This window comes from Callospermophilus lateralis, chromosome 8 (genome assembly GCF_048772815.1).
Source record: "Callospermophilus lateralis isolate mCalLat2 chromosome 8, mCalLat2.hap1, whole genome shotgun sequence".
NCBI classification, from domain to species: Eukaryota; Metazoa; Chordata; class Mammalia; order Rodentia; family Sciuridae; genus Callospermophilus; species Callospermophilus lateralis.
In genome coordinates this window covers 2,200,423-2,218,107 of record NC_135312.1, presented here as the reverse complement: position 1 = coordinate 2,218,107, position 17,685 = coordinate 2,200,423, and the positions used below count along the sequence as shown (strand labels likewise).

Sequence of the window (17,685 nt, the reverse complement as noted above, 5' to 3'; positions counted from 1 at the left end):
GCTGTGTCCCTCACCTGTCCACTCAGGGTCAAAGGCTAGCTCTTCTGGATCCTTTTCCACCACTCTTCCAGTGGTTGCAAATCCCACTTTTCCTGGCACCTACCTTGAGAGCCAACTCTTTAGGACCCAACACCCAGGACCCCTCTATGGCAGGCGGCTCAGGGGAGGCCAGGCTGACCCCAATCCTGGCCCCAACACACCTTTCCAAAGGAGAAAGGAAACATTTCCCTTCAGGGTGGGACCACCCGGAACCTCATGCTTGGCAGCTCTCTGCCCCCTTCCTTTGCTGTACTGCTACAGGGTCCACCGTGACCAGGCCCCCGAGTGGCTGGGTTCCTGCAGCCAGGTAGCAGCTGGAGCCGGCAAAGGGGTGGGTCCTGTGATGGAAACTTGGAGAGCTTCACGCAAGGCGGTGGCCTCAGTACAACAACCTGTTTTGATCTGATTGGAAACCCCGCCAACCTGGGCAGGCGCAGCTTCCAGAATGACGGAGTGCGTTTGTCTCTCATGTCCCGTGGAGAGCTGAACACAGGTGGGGCGAGCCTGGCAGAGGGCTGTGCTGCCTGCTGCTTGCTTCAGGCCTGCAGGAAGGTCCAGACCCAGGAGGGAGGCTGGGAGGGCCTTTGTCCCCTGGAAACCTGCAGACACTGCAAGGGCTGGGCACTCAGAGCCTGTGTCACAGGAGTTCCCAGGCAGGAGGGGAGGGCAGACAGGCCACCACACACAGTGACCACTGCCTGGGCCAGGGTAGCCAAGGAGGGTCCCCTGAGCACTAAGCAGGAAGGACACATATCTTGAACAAAAACTGCTTCTGGGGCTGGGGATGTGGCTCAAGCGGTAGCGCGCTCGCCTGGCATGCGTGCGGCCCGGGTTCGATCCTCAGCACCACATACAAACAAAGATGTTGTGTCCACTGAGAACTAAAAAATAAATACTAAAATATTCAAAAAAAAAAAAAAAAACTGCTTCTGACGGGGAGAAGGGCAAGGTGAGCCAGACAGGCGGAGCTGCTACCTGTGGGCCTCGGCCAGTGAGTCCTGCTCTCTGGCCTGTGGGCCTGTCTGCTCCCGCAGCCTGGGCCTCATCCTGAACGGGTACACGGGTAACCAGCACAGAAGGGCACAGGGCTGCAGGAGCTCTTCCCAGAGGCAGGCCGTGGTGCTGCCCTGCGCCCAAGGCTGTGAGCAGAGCCAAGGTCCGCCCCAGCATTCTGCCCCACACTGCCCTTGACTTCTCCCACTTAGGCTAGGGACAGCCAGCAGTGAGGACCAGGACTTGGTCAACCCCTACTCCTGGCTCAGGCAATGGGCAGGGCTCCAGAGGCGGGCCAGGGAGTAGGGACAAAGGGATGGCTCTCTAATACCACAGAACATGACACTAGAGTATACGGCACCTGTGCCCAGGCTGAGACACTCCCCGAAATGGAACTGCGTACCCATGCAGGGTGAAGGGTAGGGAGGCCACGCCAAGCCTGAGGATATGGCCTTGGTGGGCCTCTCACCGAGCCTGTGCTGCCCACAGTGAGGACTCCTTCATAGCATCTCATTTAATTGTTCTGATAATCCCATGAGTCAAACCTGATTGAACCCCATGTCACAAGGCACTGGAGGGCAAAGACACAGGCTGCTCCCAAGGCCGGGGACACAGCTCCCCGTTGGTTTCTGGGAGAAGCTCTGTGCCTCACATGCATGGCTCCTGCTCTGAGACTCCGCAGGGAAGGTGCAGGAGCCCGCACAGCCCTCTGCTACTGAGGGAGCACAACCCTGGCCATGCTGAGCACCACCTGGAGCAGGCGTGCTGGCGGGGGCTGCCCCACCCTGGGCTCAGCAAGCGCACAACAACCTGTGATTCACTGGAAGCAGAGGGCACTTCTCCGAATCAATGTGGCCACAGGGAATGGGGCGTGAATACCACGAAGGTGTCCTGCCATTCCCTCAGGGCCTGAGATCTCCCCAGGCCACTATCACAGCCAAAACCTTCCTGGAGGCCAGTTGGCAAGGATCAGTTAAGTATGACTGGAACCCACCAAGGCCAACCCTTGTGGGACAGCCACCTCTGGACCCTGGAGCTGGCGATTCCATGGGGGACAGAGGGGGGCCTCTGGTGGCCTTGGAGCTGTAACCTCAGAAGTTGCAGTGCCTGGGGAGAAGGAAGGAGGGCGGGGAGGGCAGCTGGGGCAGCTTCGGCCCCTCCTGGAAGCCCACGCAACCTCATGCCCAGGAGGACCTCACTCTGAGCCAAGCTGCCCCTGAGCTGGCCCTCTGTGTCACAGGCCACACCCCTGGAGCTCATGAGCAGCTGGGAGCCTGGTACTGAGCCTGAGTCCTGCAGTGTGGCCCAGGCCAAGACTGCTGCCCCTGTTCTACAGTCCAGAAAACAGGGTGGGAAGCATCATCTGCCTGGAAGGCTCAGGTCTCCTGGACCAAGGCCCAGAGGCATATGCTTTCTCTGGCTTCATCCTGTCCTCTCCCTAATGGTAATTGGAAGGATCCAGAGGCCTACTCTGAGGAGAGGACTCCAGGATTTGGAGGGCTCTTTCCACTGATCTCCAGGCCCCTCCACATCTTTGCCACACCTGGTGTACACAGGCCACTCCAGTCACCCGGATTCATTATCACTCCCTGCTTTGGCTCAGCCCATCCCTGCCTCTGTGCCTGCCCACCCTGCTCCAAGGCCCTCCTCCTGCCTGCAGACCTCACCTTCCCCAGCTCCCCAGCTGCCCACCTCTGCCCAACCACCTACTCCCTCCCCCCAGTACTACACAAACCACCTGAGGTTATCAAAGAGCTGAAAGTGCCCAGGACTTTCTGAGGCTACTGGCCAGTGAGAAGAGGGCAGAGTCTGCCACAGTCACTGACCCTTGGTGTCTCCACAATGGAGCTTTGAGGAAAGAACTGGGGAGGTCCCAAGTAGCTCCCCAACACCAGCCACTCTTTATGGACTCAGGGCTTTGCCCACATCGGGAACCTGGAAGCCTGCCCTTTGCCCCAGGCCTCTCCAGGCTTGGCTCTTCCCCTACTCTAACCCCAGCTGGCCCTGTCTGGCCAGGATACAGAGCAGCCTAGGACCAGAGAAAGCACCCTCAGTGGCTCACAGTCACTCCATGCCAACCACATGCCACTAGCAGTCCTTGGTGCTCAGACACCCCGAGCTGGAAGCTCACCACCTGGTCTTGCAGATGAGCCAATGGAGGCTCAGTGTGGGAGGCTCCTAGGCAAGACATGCAGCTGGCAAGAAGCCACCCCTGGACTTGAACCCAGCTCTTCCTTCCAGCCCCTCTGTGGCCAAGGCTGGCTATCTTCTCTCTCGACCCTTGGGCCTCCCATCTGTAGACCTGCAAGTGTGCTTGCCTCCAAGTGGGGGTGCTAGTTGGGGCTGGCTCATCACCCTACTTCCTCTGTCCATGTGAACAGGAAGGGCCACAGCAGACCTGCAGCCCATGATCCCTTCTTCTGTCTCCCTCAGGCCAGCCTGCTTAGTGAGCTCCTCCCTGCCCATTAGGCCCAGGGGACTCCCCAGAGAGGCAAGGTTCCCTATCATCACCCTTTCCCAGATGATCCTGCTACCAGTTCTGGACTGGACTGCCCACCTGTCCATCCTTCTGGCCTGACCATCTCCAGGGTGTGCTCCAACATGGGGCAGGGAGCCAGTGGGCACAAAGGGGGCAGGAAGGGGAGGTGAACAGAGTCCTCAGCCCTTTGGAGCCTCTATCCCAGGCCTGCTTCTGCCAGCAGAGGAGCAATGGATGTGGGCCCCAAGGCTGGGCTTCCACTGGGGCCCTGACAGGGTGTCTGGGTCAAGGACAGAGGAAGCAGTGGAGCTCAGCACTCCCTCTTACCCTGCGGGGCCTGAGGCAGCCTGGCAGTCTTGCCCAGGTCACTTGGAATCATGCCAGGCTGACCTGAACCAGGAACCTTCTCCCAGCCCAGGACAGCACCCAGGGCTCTGCCCTCAAGACCGTTGTGAAAAAATTCCACCCATTTCGTCATGGTCACAGCGGAACATTTCCTGAGCAGGGTCCTGGCTTTGAGCACAGCCTGCCACTGTCACACCCTTGTTCATGAGGCAACCCATCTGGAGCACTCACTGGCCTCATAGGGGCACTCAGCATGGTCGCTCAAATGGGAGGCACCACTGTCAAGGAATGAGCGCACTGAGCACACTCGGGCCACGCACGGTGGTGGAGGGGCAGCACAGGGCTCAGGCTTTCCACCCCTCCAGAGGGGGCGAGGCCCCGAGCAGAGCAAGGCTGGGCTGCCGACAGGACCGGCACTCGGACACGCCAAGCTGCCAGCCACTCGGCCACTCCCTCGGAGACTCAGAACTCCGCGCCAGGGGGGCAAAGTTTGGATGACAGAACGAGATGGGAGCAAACCCCCAGGTGGTCGCGCGCAGGGGACCCAGCGGCAGGCAGTTGCCAGGGAGGCGGCGGGAACGCGGGACAGACGCAACACACTGTCCCCACCCTGGGCTCCGGAACCGAAACCCAGCTCCGCGCTTCCTCCGGCAGTGTCCAGGTCAGTCCGCGCGCCGGGGCTGACCGCCCAGCTCCCGCCCCGCGGCAGGACCCGCCCCGGGACCCGGCCAGCCCGGGGGACGCGACCGCACCCCGCCCGCCAGGGCCCGCCGGCGAGACGCGCGCTGTGCCTTACCGCCGAGTTCTCCTCCCGCCCGGCGACTACGTCCGGGTAGCGCTCGGCCGGCAGCCGGCGCCGCAGCTCCGGCCCGCTGCCAGGCGCTCCGCCCGCCCGCCCCGCGGGTCCCGCCGCCCAGCCCTGCAGGCTCCGCCTCCCGGACATAAACCCCGCCCAGGCCCCGCCCTGAAGCCAGGCCCCGCCCCACTCCTCTCGGGCGCCCCGCCCTCTGGCCTCTGGGCCCAGGCCTTGACGACACCGAGGCTGAGCTAGCAATCCCTGTGGTTCTGGTCCTTCCACATCCCGCCCCCGCCGAGAGAAGAAGGTGGGCACTGCTTAAGCACAGGGTCTGCGTCCGACACACAGGAGGTGCTCACTAAATGCAGGCGCGAGACCATGACAACACAGTGCCAGCCTCCTGCGTGTGTCCCCCCATGGCATCCCTGCACCTTTTGAACCTGGGGGCCCCGCTGGAGGAGGCCTGGCCACCTCTCAACCCTTGATCCTGACCCTGGGGGAGACAGCGACCCTGCCTAGTGGGTCCGACTCAGGTCCAGAGTCAGGATGGGGCACTGGGGAGGGCTGGGGAGGGCTTTCTTGTTCTTGTTTCCAGACAGCCTCCAGTACACTTCTCAGCCACTGCAGTAAGACAACAGCTGGGACCAGGGTGGAAACACCAAGGCCTCTCTGCTGCTGCCCAGGTGGGGAGGAGGTGGGGCACAAATCCATCTGTAGACCCAGATAACCCTGTTTAGGGGCAGGGGTCTGGGGGAAAGGGGTTTCCTAGGAAGAAATGACTTCCTGGGAGAGCCCTCAGGAGCAGGCCAGTGTTGGAGAGGAGGTATCCTTGGGCAATGAGTGGGGCCTGTTGAGCTGGTGGAAAACTGGAGTCTTCCACTGAGGCAACCTGCTGCTTAAACTTGATCTGGATGGGGTCTGGATCCTTAATCCCAGAGCCCAGGAAGCTGTGAAAAAGGACAGGATATGGCTGGTGGCCATGGAGCTGGGGGCAGGACAAGGGGCTAGGCCCTACCCAGATGGGAGGCCAACCAACATCTGCCCTGATGTGCTGGGCATGAGGGACCCAAGTGTGGCAGGGCAGCAGAGACAGGGACTGGATGGCCACTCCAGAGCAGGCAGGGACAGGGGCATTCAGAGGCTGACTAGCAGCAGGTGAAGGACTGGGTGAGAATGGTCCAGGCTGAGACACCTGAGGGCCTTGGCAGACAGACTAGATGGAGGGGAAGTCCAGAATAGTAGCTGGACTGAGAATGGGCCTGGTCACTGTTCACCTATCCCAAGGTTGCCCAGCACAGGTTCCCAGTTCCAGAAGGGGACACTTGGTTCCTGGATATACCTCCTTGCTGGTGAGACACACTGGGAGAGATTACCTAGGTTGGTGGGACTGGAAGTGACCAGAAAACTAGTGGCCAGACCCTGAGCCTAGACAAGAGACCAGGCACACCAGAGTTGGAGGGTGCAGGCAGGAGAGGAAAGGAGCCTTTAGCCAACAGGGCATCAGTTTCCCCATGTGTGAGATGACAGGGGCCATCTGCTGCTGGAGACACATGGGAGAAGCTGGTGGGAAGACCTTTAGCCCTCAGGGTTGAAACCACTCTCTGGCCCAGCCCAGAGCTGCCCTGTCCACCTGCAGCCTAGCTCTCAGAACTGGACTTGAACCCCAGTGACTCGGGAGCCTGCGCAGGCTGCTGATGCTAGTTTCCTCAGCTGCCTGCCTATGTCCCAAAGCAAGGTTTCATGTGCCTGGATACCCAGGTCTCCCTCTGTTCACCCCACCTAGAGTTGCCTGTGACCCTCTGCCACTTCCTGCCTTGGACCATTTTAACTTTTCCTGGGAGAAGAGGAGGAGATAGGAGCTGCTGGGCCCTCCAGGGCCCAGGAGCTGGGTACTAGGCTGCCTTGCCCCAAATCCTGCTCTCCCAGCCCTCAGAAACGCCTCCTGGGTACCCCCACTAGTACCCCACATGGTTGTCTCACTCCTGGGATGCGGCTCAGGACTGAGCTGAGGCTCATGACCTAGCACCCGTGACCTCAGGTCTGGACACACAAGGCCTGGGTGTCCAGTTCAGCCAAGGGTCTTGCCCCCTGCCAGGCCCTGGACACCCCCTACATGCAGGGAAATCCCCATCCTTGTGGCTCATGGAAGGGGGCAAGTGGACATGTGAGCAGATGTCACTGAGTCACAGAGAGTGTCCTGTCCCCACAGGGTGGTGGGGAAGGAGGACCGAGACCAGGAGAGGAGGAGAGCCAAGCCAAACATGGTGGCCCCCTCAGGGCATGAATGGGGATGGAGCTGGCTTCAGATGCCAGGCTGGGAGTCCAGGGGCAGCAACCAAGCTCACTGCAGTATTTGGATGGACCCACTGCCCAGAGGATAATGTCCAGCAATGCAAGTCTGCTGTAATACACTAAATGGGGAGAGGCACAGCCTCCACCTTGGAGGTTCTGACCACTGGGCCACTCCTCTCCTCCCATGCAGCCCAACCCCAGCCTGGAGGAGGGAGCCCTCGCTGAAGCCCAGGATGGCTCATAGAAGCCGTCAGAGTGAGGAGCTGCAGGAGGCTGAGGCCCAAGGAGGGGGCATTCGGGGGTTCCCACCAGAGCCGGCAGGACAGGCGTGGGTGAGGAGGCGGGGAGGGTGTGCAGGACGCAGGTCCAGTGCAGTGAGCAGAGGGAGGCAAGGCCCCTGGCTGGACAGAGAGGGACCAAGCCTCTGCAGAGCACCGTGGGAAGGGCACACAGGTGAGGCCCACAGGGATCTGGTCCCCCATGTGCCTGTCCCTGGCATGGATTTGAATGGTGGGTTGTGCCAACAAGGTCACCTCACAGAGGCAGGCCTATGTTGGCCCAGGCCACTGCTACACCACAGGGCTAAACACCTACCCAGAATACAGTAGGAGCTCAATAAATGGTTGATGGATGAATAGATGAAGCCAAACCTGAAAAGCTCAAAGAAAGGCGAGGTTTCAGTTAGTGCTATCTAACTGGGTTCCCGTATCCAGAGGATGCTGGGTCTATGAACCTGCCCTCTCACTTGTTCCCATCCGCAGGATGTGCCCACGGTGAACCAACCACCTTCTTACCAGGCTGCCTCACCTTGGCAGGGCTGTTCCTGGGAAGGGCCAAGGTCAAAGTCTGCTGGGTTAGGGACAGCAGGGGCAGGTTCCCACCCCAGGGGAGGCTGGCAGGAGTCATGCTGGGAACTCCCTGGCCATCAGGGAGCACTGAAGGGATGAGAGAGGCTGAGGGTGAGCTCACTGGGGGACCATCTACCTGGGAAGGGAAGTCTGGGAAGGAGGTGGCCCAGTTGTGAGGACAGGGTCCAGGCTGGTCCTTTGCCAGGAGACTGAGCTAAAAGCACACACACCAGGGATCTGGCCCAGGCAGGAGCTGCCTTCTGGGCCCTGGCCTTCCTTGATCCCAGACCTTCCCACTGTGGCCCTCTCACACTGGTCTTGTCCTGGCTGGGAAGAGGTGAGTGCAGCAGAGGGGACAGGGTCAGAGGGTGGTTCACGGGAACCTGTGTGGCAGGCCAGAGGTGGGGAGGCTGTCGTCCCCAGGTCTGTCAGGTCTCAGCCATACTCCAGGCTGGAGTCCCTCTGCCCTCCAGGCCCTCCTCTAGGCCTCTTAGGAGAAACAGCCTCGCTTTGCTGCCTGAGGCTGCCTGATGCCCACCCATGTCCTTCCCGGGGCCAGGGCCCTGTTGGTCAGCTCTGGGTCCCCAGGCTTGTTCAGCCCAGGGTCCTGCTCAGAGTCTGACCTGGTGGTTAATTCCAGTTTATGTGCTCTCCTGCCTACTGCTTCCTGTGCCGAGGACAGGCCTGGCTTCTCCACCAGCTGACAATGTCAACAGAGGCTTTCTGGGAATAGTGGGACCAGGCTGGGCCCGATGACCTCTGCAGCTCTTCTGGCAGGAGCTCAGCCCTGGAGGGCAGAGAGGAAGGTCTGAGCCAGAGCCCAGTAGATCAGGCCACCTAGGTGTGCAGAGCAGCAGTCCTCAGGCTGCGCCTGCCCCCTGACTCCTGTGTACAGAACAGCAGTTCCCAGTTCAGCCCCCCACATCCTCTTCTCTTCCCCAAGTGGGACTGCCCGGCACCCCTAGCCCTGGTTGGCTGCTGGCTTTGCCCTCCAAGAGTTTTGGTTGGGTCGATTTTCTATGTAAAATGACAGCGGGAGGCACACCCTCCTAGGAAGTTCTGTTTAAAAACACCAACCCTGTGGGTGGAGGCCCGGCCCACGCACACGCTCCTTCTCTATTTTTGCATCTAAACCCGCCTGCTGCTTCGCAGCAACCGGGTCTGGAACATGAAAGCAGCCTGTTCTATTCTGGGTTGAGCTTCCGGCCCACGGTGTGGAGGAGGAGAGTTTGCACACACAGAAGGCTTCTCTCCCCTCCACTCCCCCCACCTCTTGACACCCTGTCGTCCACGTGACCTCCAGGAAGGAACTGGGGTCTGGAAGGGGAAGCCCACGGAGCCAGGGTAGGGGAAGCTGTGGTCTTCCCAGCGTGAAGGTCCACATCCTCTCCAGGGAATCCACCAGCCACCCAGATCTTTCCCTAGCCAGACCTGGACAACAGGCTCTGGGACAGGTGTGAGGGGGTTGGAGAGCAGGCCGCGCCCTCCCAGGCAGCTCCATGGGGTGCAGAGCAGCACTTTTCAGGCTGTGCCTGACCCTTCACTACTCCATTTTACTTCCAAGTGCTGACTCTAACTGGAAGATTCCACACCTTGTTGTACAAATGAACAAGCACCATCTGCCCAGCACCACCATAAGGCACAAACTGGTGCCTGAATTACTTCTTGCGATAGTAAGAATGACCACCTGTGAACTTATCAAGTTATTCAGAAGCACAGGGTGCACAGATGCATCAAAAAAATCCAGGTCCACAGGTCACTTGCTTATCAGACACTCCAGAACACCAGTTGATACAGCCCCCTCACTCACGGCCTGTAAAAGGAGGGTCATCCCGAGACTGGCCAAGCGGCACTCTGACCTTGTCACCTGGTCACTAACCATGAACCTTGCCCAGTAAATCGCCATTGCCATGGGGACAAATCTCCAAATCTCTGGTTCACATTGAGGAGTTGGGGTCTGCACCCAGGAAGTCCATCTGCAGAGCCCATGTGTGGCTCAAATTGACCCATACAGAAGAGGGGCTGCTTTTGTTTATTTCATTCTGTAAAAGTCTGAAGACCACTTATCTCATTCTTTTTTTTTTTAATATTTTTTAGTTGTTGATAGATCTTTATTTTATTTATTTGTATGTGGTGCTGAGAATTGAACCCAGTGCCTCACACATGCCAGGCAAACACTCTACCACTGAGTCCCAGCTCTCAACTGATTCTTTTTTTTTTTTTCTTAATATTTATTTTTTAGGTGTAGATGGACACAACACAATGTCTTTATTTTTATGTGGTGCTAGAGGATCGAACTCAGTTCCCACTCATGCTAGGTGAGCGCTCTACCCCTGAGCCACAATCCCAGCCCAACTGATTCTTTTTTTTTTTTTTAAAGGAGAGGGAGAGAGAGAGAGAGAGGGAGAGAGAATTTTAATATTTATTTTTTAGTTATCGGCCGACACAACATCTTTGTTTGTATGTGGTGCTGAGGATCGAACCCGGGCCACACGCATGCCAGGCGAGCGGGCTACCGCTTGAGCCATATCCCCAGCCCCCCAACTGATTCTTAAATAATGTCGGGATGCCTAGCTAAGATCCGGGGAGAGATCCTCAAATAAATCTCAGCCACTTCAAAGACTTAATAAAGATCTCAAAAACATACTAAAAGAAAATACAGATGGCCACATGTCACAGAGATAAGGTGGCCTGTTGTGGTGCAGTGACCACAGTACAGATGACCAACTTCAGAGTATAAAAGAAAGAGCCAGCAGATGTGGTGACTTGGATGTGACCAGAAAAGAAAAGCGAATATAAAAACATTTAAACAAAGGGCTGGAGGTACGGTTCAGTGAGGGAACGCACACACGCAGAATGGCCCTGAGGCACACTTGTTCTGGTCCTGCTGAGTAACCAAGGTAAAGCTGGGGGCAGCCCCTGAGTGTAGCTTGCACTTAGTTTCTGCTTTGCAGGAGGGTGACAAGTGCGTGTCATTTAAAGAGTTCCATGGTTCCATGAGTCTTTCAAAATTATACACAGCACCCATCTGCCTGGGGTCCATGGTCAGAGGTGTCTCCTGGCGCTTCTGCTACCTCCAGACCACACGCTCTTGCTGCAGCACCTTCACAGTGCCCTCAGCTTGGTCCAGGGTCAGGGCGTGACATCATCATACCACACCAATTCTTCTCATTGTAACTCTCCTTTCCTGTTCACTTTCTTATTTTTGCTGGAATTAATAAATGTCATCTTAATTTGTTTTGCTTTTTTATTACTAATCCAACTCCAAATTCTGCCAAGATTCTGTTCAAATCTCCCAAAATATTCCAGCATATCAGATATTCTGTCAGTTCCGACTGGATTTTCTTTCTAAGCTTGGACACAGCCTTCACTTGGGACCTCCCTTGGCCTCAGTAGCATCCCCTGCTTCCGGATCCTACCACTTCCCCTTTCTTGGTTCACTCCTTCTTTTTTTTTTTTTTTAATTAATTTATTTTTTTCGTTGTAGTTGGAAACAGTACCTTCACTTGTTCGTTCATATATGGTGCTGAGGATCAAACCCAGGCCTCGCTCATGCTGGCCAGCGCTCCACCGCCGAGCCACAACCCAACCCTCGCTCCCTCTTTGTGAGGGACACAAGTGGCTTTCTGAGAAAGGGGGAAGGGAAGCACTTTCTTTGAGGGGCTTATTTTTCTAAAAATATCTTTCTTTGACCCTCCCTTGGGATTAATAGTTTATTATGTGTGAATTCTAGGTTAGAAATAATTTGACTCAGAATTTTGAGATCTTTCATTCATCGTCTTTTGAGTTTCTACCTTTCTGTTGAGGATCCTGGTGCCACTCTGGGCCTGGTCCTCTGTATAGTCCCTGTTCTCCCCCTGACTCCAGGGTTGCCTCTGGTGGCCCTGAAGCTAAGTGTGCGACTCTGCTCCCCTGGTTTGAGCACTCAGTGGAACCTGGAAACTGGGTCAGTGCCTGTGAAATGTTGGGGGAGTATTTCCTGGATGGTGTCTTCCCCGCCCTTTCCAGACCTTGTGTGGAGGGGTCAGACCTCCTCTTACTGGTCTTCAAATATTCCACTCTTCCTTTTTTCACCTTTTTCTTTTCTTTTTTATCTCCTTCCTTCTTTCTCCTCCCTCCCCTTTTTCAGTACTGGGGGACTGAGCCCAGAGTCCGCTTTTTATCTTGAGATCTCAGACTTGCTATCCTCCTGCCTCAGTCTCCCAAGTAGTAGCTGAGGTTGCAGGCATGCTCATCGTGCTGGCATGTCTCTCATTTTCCATTTTTTTTCTTCCGATTCTGTTGCTCTACTTTCTTTATGATTTCTTCAATCTTATTTTTCAAACCTTGTATTGCATTTTCAGTTTCTATCACTGTATTTTTAATTTTCAACAGCTCTTCGCATCCTCTGAATATTCCTTCTTTCCAGTGTCCAGTTCCTTGTTCATGAAAATGCACAGAATTCTATGCTTCCTTCTTCAGGATATCAGTGATCACTGGTGCATTTCTGATCCCAGCTCCTTGGGAGGCAGAGGCAGGAGGGTCACAATTTCAAGGCCAGCCTGGGAAACTTTGCAAGACCCTATCATTTTTTTTTTTGGTACTGATCATTTAACCCAGGGGTGCTTAATCACTGAATCACAACTCCAGCCCTTTTTATTTTTTTATTTTGAAACAGGGCCTCTTAAATTGCTTAGTGCCTCACTAAATTGCTGATGCTGGCCTTGAACTTGTTATCCTCATGCCTCAGCCTCTGGAGTTGCTGGGATTATAGGCCTGTGCCACCATGTCTGGCAGCGAAATCCTATCTTTTTAAAAAATTTATTTATTTGTTATACATGACAACAGAATGCATTTCAATTCATAGTACACATATGGAACACAGGTTTTCATTTCTCTTGTTGTACACAAAGTAGAGTCACACCATTCGTGTCTTCATACATGTATTTAAGATAATGATGTCCATCTCATTCCAACATTTTTCTACCCCACGCCCCCTCTGTTCCTCTCCCTCCCCTTTGAACTTTCTAAAGTTCCCCCATTCCTCCTATGCTCCCCACTCAGGATCAGCATGCACTTATCAGAGAGAACATTCAGCCTTTGGTTTTTTGGGATTGGCTTCACTTACTTGATATTCTCCAACTCCATCCATTTACCTGCAAATACCATGATTTTATTCTCTTTTAATGCCAAGTAATAATCCATTGTGTATATATACCATAGTTTCTTTCTATTAAAAGGCATCTGTTCAACCAAAATGAATATTACACTGAGACCTTCGAATAACTCTCAGACCACACAGTTTTACGCCAGTAAAGCCTTCATTGCTGGCCAGCGGCAGACACTCTACTCTCTAAAAGCGAGATGGGCAGAATGACATGCCCGCCTTCAGCTGGCCTCATATTTAAGCCAAAAAACCACAAAAGGGACATTTGGGGGTTTAGCCAATGTAAGCAAGCAAGTTCAGAAGCTGAATTGGGCAGTTAACCAGACAATGCAATGGGTACATTGGTATTTCCCACAGGACTTTCCAGGTTGGCGGAGCAGCAAGCAAGCAGAAAGGAATTAGGTCAAAGTGACCCTAGTTGAATATAAGTTAGAGAATGGTAACTAACGTCTAGACAATTAATCTGACAAGGTACATTGCCCCAGAAATATGGAAAGCAAAGAGAACAATTTTACATTGTATAAGAATTGCTAGGTAACTATTAATGGGTACAGAGGTGGGGCTTTCCCACGGGAGAAGCATTTCTTACCTGATATGGAGTCTCAGGGTAAAATGGAGTCTGTTTGGTCATTGCCTAGCCTGGCTCATAACACACCTAGGTTGGTTCCACAGTTTAGCTATTGTGACTTGTGCTGCTATAAACATTGATGTGTCTGTGTCCCTGTAGTATGCTGTTTTTCAGTCCCTTGGGTATAGACAGAGGAGTGGGATAGCTGAGTCAAATGGTAGTTCCAGTCCACTATTTTCCAAGGAGTCTCCACACTGCTTTCCAGATTGGTTGCACCAATTTGCAGTTCCATCAGCAATGATGTATGAGTGTGCCCTTTTCCCCACATCCTTGCCAACACTTATTGTTGCTTGTATTCATTTAAAAAATTTTTTTAAATTGATATAGCCACAATATCTTTCTTTCTTTCTTTCTTTCTTTCTTTATTTGGTGCCTCATGTGTGAGGGGCAAGCTCTCTACCACTGAGCTACAACCACAGCCCTGTTGCTTATATTCTTTTTATTTATTTATTTATTTATTTATTTATTTATTTATTGGTTGTAACTGGACACAATATGTTTATTTTATTTATTTATTTTTACGTGGTGCTGAAGATCGAACCCAGGGCCTCCCATGTGCTAGGCGAGCACTTTACCACTGAGCCACAATCCCAGCCCCGCCTGTATTCTTGATAGCTGCCATTCTGACTGGAGTGAGATGAAATCTTACAGTAGTTTTGATTTGCATTTCTCTAATTGCTAGAGATGTTGAACATTTTTTCATTTATTGATTGATGAATTGTATATCATCTTCTGAGAAATATCTGTTCAGTTCTTTGGCCCAATTATTGATTGGGTTATTTGTTTTTGGTGTCTTTTGAATTATTTATATATCCTGGAGATTAGTGCTCCATCTGATGTGTGTGGGGTAAAAATTGCTCCCATTCTAGGCTCTCTCTTCACCTCACAAATTGTTTCTTTTGCTGAGAAGAAACTTTTTAGTTTGAATCTACCCCACTTATTCATTCTGGATTTTATTTCTTGCGCTACAGGAGTCTTGTTAAGGAAGTTGGGGCCTGATCTGACATGGTGAAGATTTGGACTTACTTTTTCTTCTAGGTGCAGGGTCTCTGGTCTAATTCCTAGGTCCTTGATCCACTTTGAGCTGAGTTTTGTGCAGAGATAGGGACTTAATTTCATTTTGCTGCATATGGAGTTCCAGTTTTCCCAGCACCATTTGTTGAAGATGCTATCTTTTCTCCAGTGTATGTTTTTGGCAACTTTGTCTAGTATGAGATAACTGTATTTATGTGGGCTTAAAATCCTAAAAATAGAAATTTATTTCTATTTTAATAATAATCCTTTAAAATAGAAAAAGGAATAATAGAAATAATCCTTTTAAAATAGAAAAAGGACTGAGGATACAGCTCAGAGGCCCCTGGGTTCAATTCTAGTACCGCAAAAACAAAAAGATGCTGATGATCCTTTCTGAGCTGGTCCTACAGCTCTAGCTACTTGAGAGGCAGGTAGGAGGGTCGCTTGAGTCCACAAACTTGAGACCAGCCTGGGCAACATCGCCAGACCCTGGAATAATAATAATGACAGTAGTTTTCTCTGAGCCATCTTCTCCCAGAGCAGTCTGTTTTGCAGGTAGCCCTTTTCTGTTTGTTGTCTCTCTCTTTCTGTCAGAGGCATCTCTGGTGTCCAGGGCCCTGACTGGCCGGAAGAGGACACTCATAGAGCTTGCCCCTGGGGACTTCACCAGGCACTGACCTAGCCGGAAATCCTCCCCAGCTGATCAGACCCCAGAGAAACCCCATTTGGTGTCCTGTCTGGGGGAGGCCCCTGTCCAGTTCTCTGGACACTGAGGGTAGGATGGGGCTGGGGTCTCAGCACTATGTACATGTACACCATGTCCTCTGTCTTCAACACAGAACCTCATCTCTGCAGAGATCCTCTGGCCCACTGGGAAGAAGTGCCCAGTGTTAGCCTGGCAAGGTACATCCAGGAGCCCTGCAGAGGGGACCTGACTCCCTGCTGTCCTCTAGCCAGTCCTGCTCTTAGCTCCCCTTCACTTGCACTTTGAGAGATACCTGGGCCCTCTTGGCTTCTGTCTGCCAAACAGATGCAAACATGCAGACTAGCCAGAGAGAAACTTGCCGGGGCCCCAGGAGTCTGCTAGGCATGGCCCTCTCCCTTTTGGGGCCCACTGGCTTCTTGTCCTGGAGAACCTGAGCACCATGCTCCACACCCACCACTGCAGCTTGTCACAGGCACTCAGGGGTGTCTTCAGTCCTCCCCATCCTTGGGACACCCACTGGGAGAGGCCTGCTCTGCCAGCCTCCTTGGGAGTTTAGGAAGTTCTACTTCCCAGGGCTGGAAGAGAAGACTAAGGGCCAGGAGTTGACCCCATGGCTCCAGGCAGGTGGTCCAAACATGGAGCCTCTCTGCTCCTGTAGGAAGGATTGGAACCCTAGAATCTTCTCTCTGGGGCTGGAGTAACTGAAAAAATGCCCCAGTCTTAACTATGTCAGGAAAATGGAGCAAGATGGAGAAAAAGTTTGACCCTGGAAGGGCTCTTGGGGATGTTGGCCAGCAGGGAGTTGAAACTTCACCTAGTCCTCAGTCTGCCCCCCACACCAGGTAGCACACCTACGTGTTTCAGGAGCAGACAGCCTGGGTGGTGACTATGCTGACCCCATTGACACGGCCAGCCAAGAAGTCTCATTGGCTTTTCCTTCAGCAACAGAATCAGGTGGGCTCTCGGCATCTCCATGGCCGCTGCTCTGGACCAAGCACCATTGTTTCCCTCTTGGATGTCCAAAGTCAGAACCTTGCAAGGCTCCCGAGTCACTCCGGAGAAAAGCTTGAGCCTCAGCCGGTCTACGGGGGGTCCCACTGCCCCATCTCCCTCCCAGCATCAGAGAAGTAAAAGGGTCACAGAATTACAAAGGAATCACAGAATCAGGACTCGGGGATGTAGCATAGTGGTGGGTGCTTGCCTAGCATTTGCAAGGCCCTGGTTCCATCCCCAGTACCGCAAAAAAATACATAAAGAAGTGAATCATGAACTCCTGAACTGTGGGAGGATAGAATTTGCACAGTGTGGAGGAATCATCAGTCACATCTCAGCTAGTCCACTGGTAGCGGGGTGAGGAAAGGCACAGACCTGTGTCATCAGAATATGCCAGAGCTGCTCCTCAAGCAACAAGCCATGGGCTGAACACGTCTCTTGTGTTGGACCATTGCAGCACCTGGAAAGCCTATCTGGGTTTACCCTCTCAGGCTTCCCTGCACTGTTTGCATGAACCTGAACATGGCAGGTCAGCTGGCCCTGGCCCCTGTTCCTGTACCTGAGTCTCTCCTGGGAGTGTACCCCAGCTTGCCACTGAGCTGTCTGCACTTCTGTACCTCACCAGGGCTGCACAAACCAGCAGGGAACCTGCCCTCTGTAGGTCATAACTGGTACAAGATTTGTACAGGGTTGTTTGTCCTGGGAATTCACGTCCTGGCCCCTAAGGTATGGTCTAGAAGTGGGGCACAGGCTCTGGGTGGGCACATTCCCTTGGCCACGTGGCCTCCTTCTCTGCAGGGAGGGCAGAAGGCAGAGGAAAGCCAGAGTGGGGTGTGGGTAAGGGAAGGACCTACAATTGGGAGGACAAGGATCATCACCATAGAGAGCATTTGACCCTGACCAGCCCTCCCAAGGACTCCCCCGTGGCCAGGGACATGTGAGCGCCACCATTTCCCCTATGTCTTAGAGAGGGGGTAGAGACAGGGGCTGAGAGGTGATGTGTGAGGGAGGCAGAGTTGGGCCTGACAGAGTTGGGTCTTGGAGGCTGCTAGATGGAGCCACACTTTCCATTCACAGGACTGGATTAACCCTTGCCCTAACCCTCAGAGGTTAGACAGGGAGCAGTTCGGGCATCTACCACTGAGAGGAACAGATTATGGAGGGATGGCAGGTGCTCCAAGTCATCAGCAGCCGCATGCTTGGAGCAGCCAGATGCCTGGAGCAGCCAGGCTGTTCAGTGTTCAGTGACTGGGGACTTGGGTACCCAGGACTCAGGGAAGAGACCTCAAGGCACCCAGTGCTCAGTCCTGTATGCTTAGGTGCAACGTGGGGGTGGTGGGTGGCTCACATTCAGGTCCTGCCTGAGGTCTGGTCCCCAAGCCTGTGGGATCACAATGCCCCCTTGT

At 53.9% G+C, this 17,685-nt stretch overlaps 1 protein-coding gene across 1 annotated transcript in view; it reads right to left on the bottom strand.

Moving 5' to 3' along the window:
• Positions 1-4,752, bottom strand: part of Sh3bp2 (SH3 domain binding protein 2) — a 34,196-nt gene extending 29,444 nt beyond the window's left edge. Inside the window, exon 1 of the mRNA XM_076863997.1 lies at positions 4,653-4,752. The gene's annotated coding sequence lies outside the window, so the exon portion shown is untranslated. The remainder of the gene's footprint in view (positions 1-4,652) is intronic.
• Positions 4,753-17,685: the final 12,933 nt, after the last annotated feature.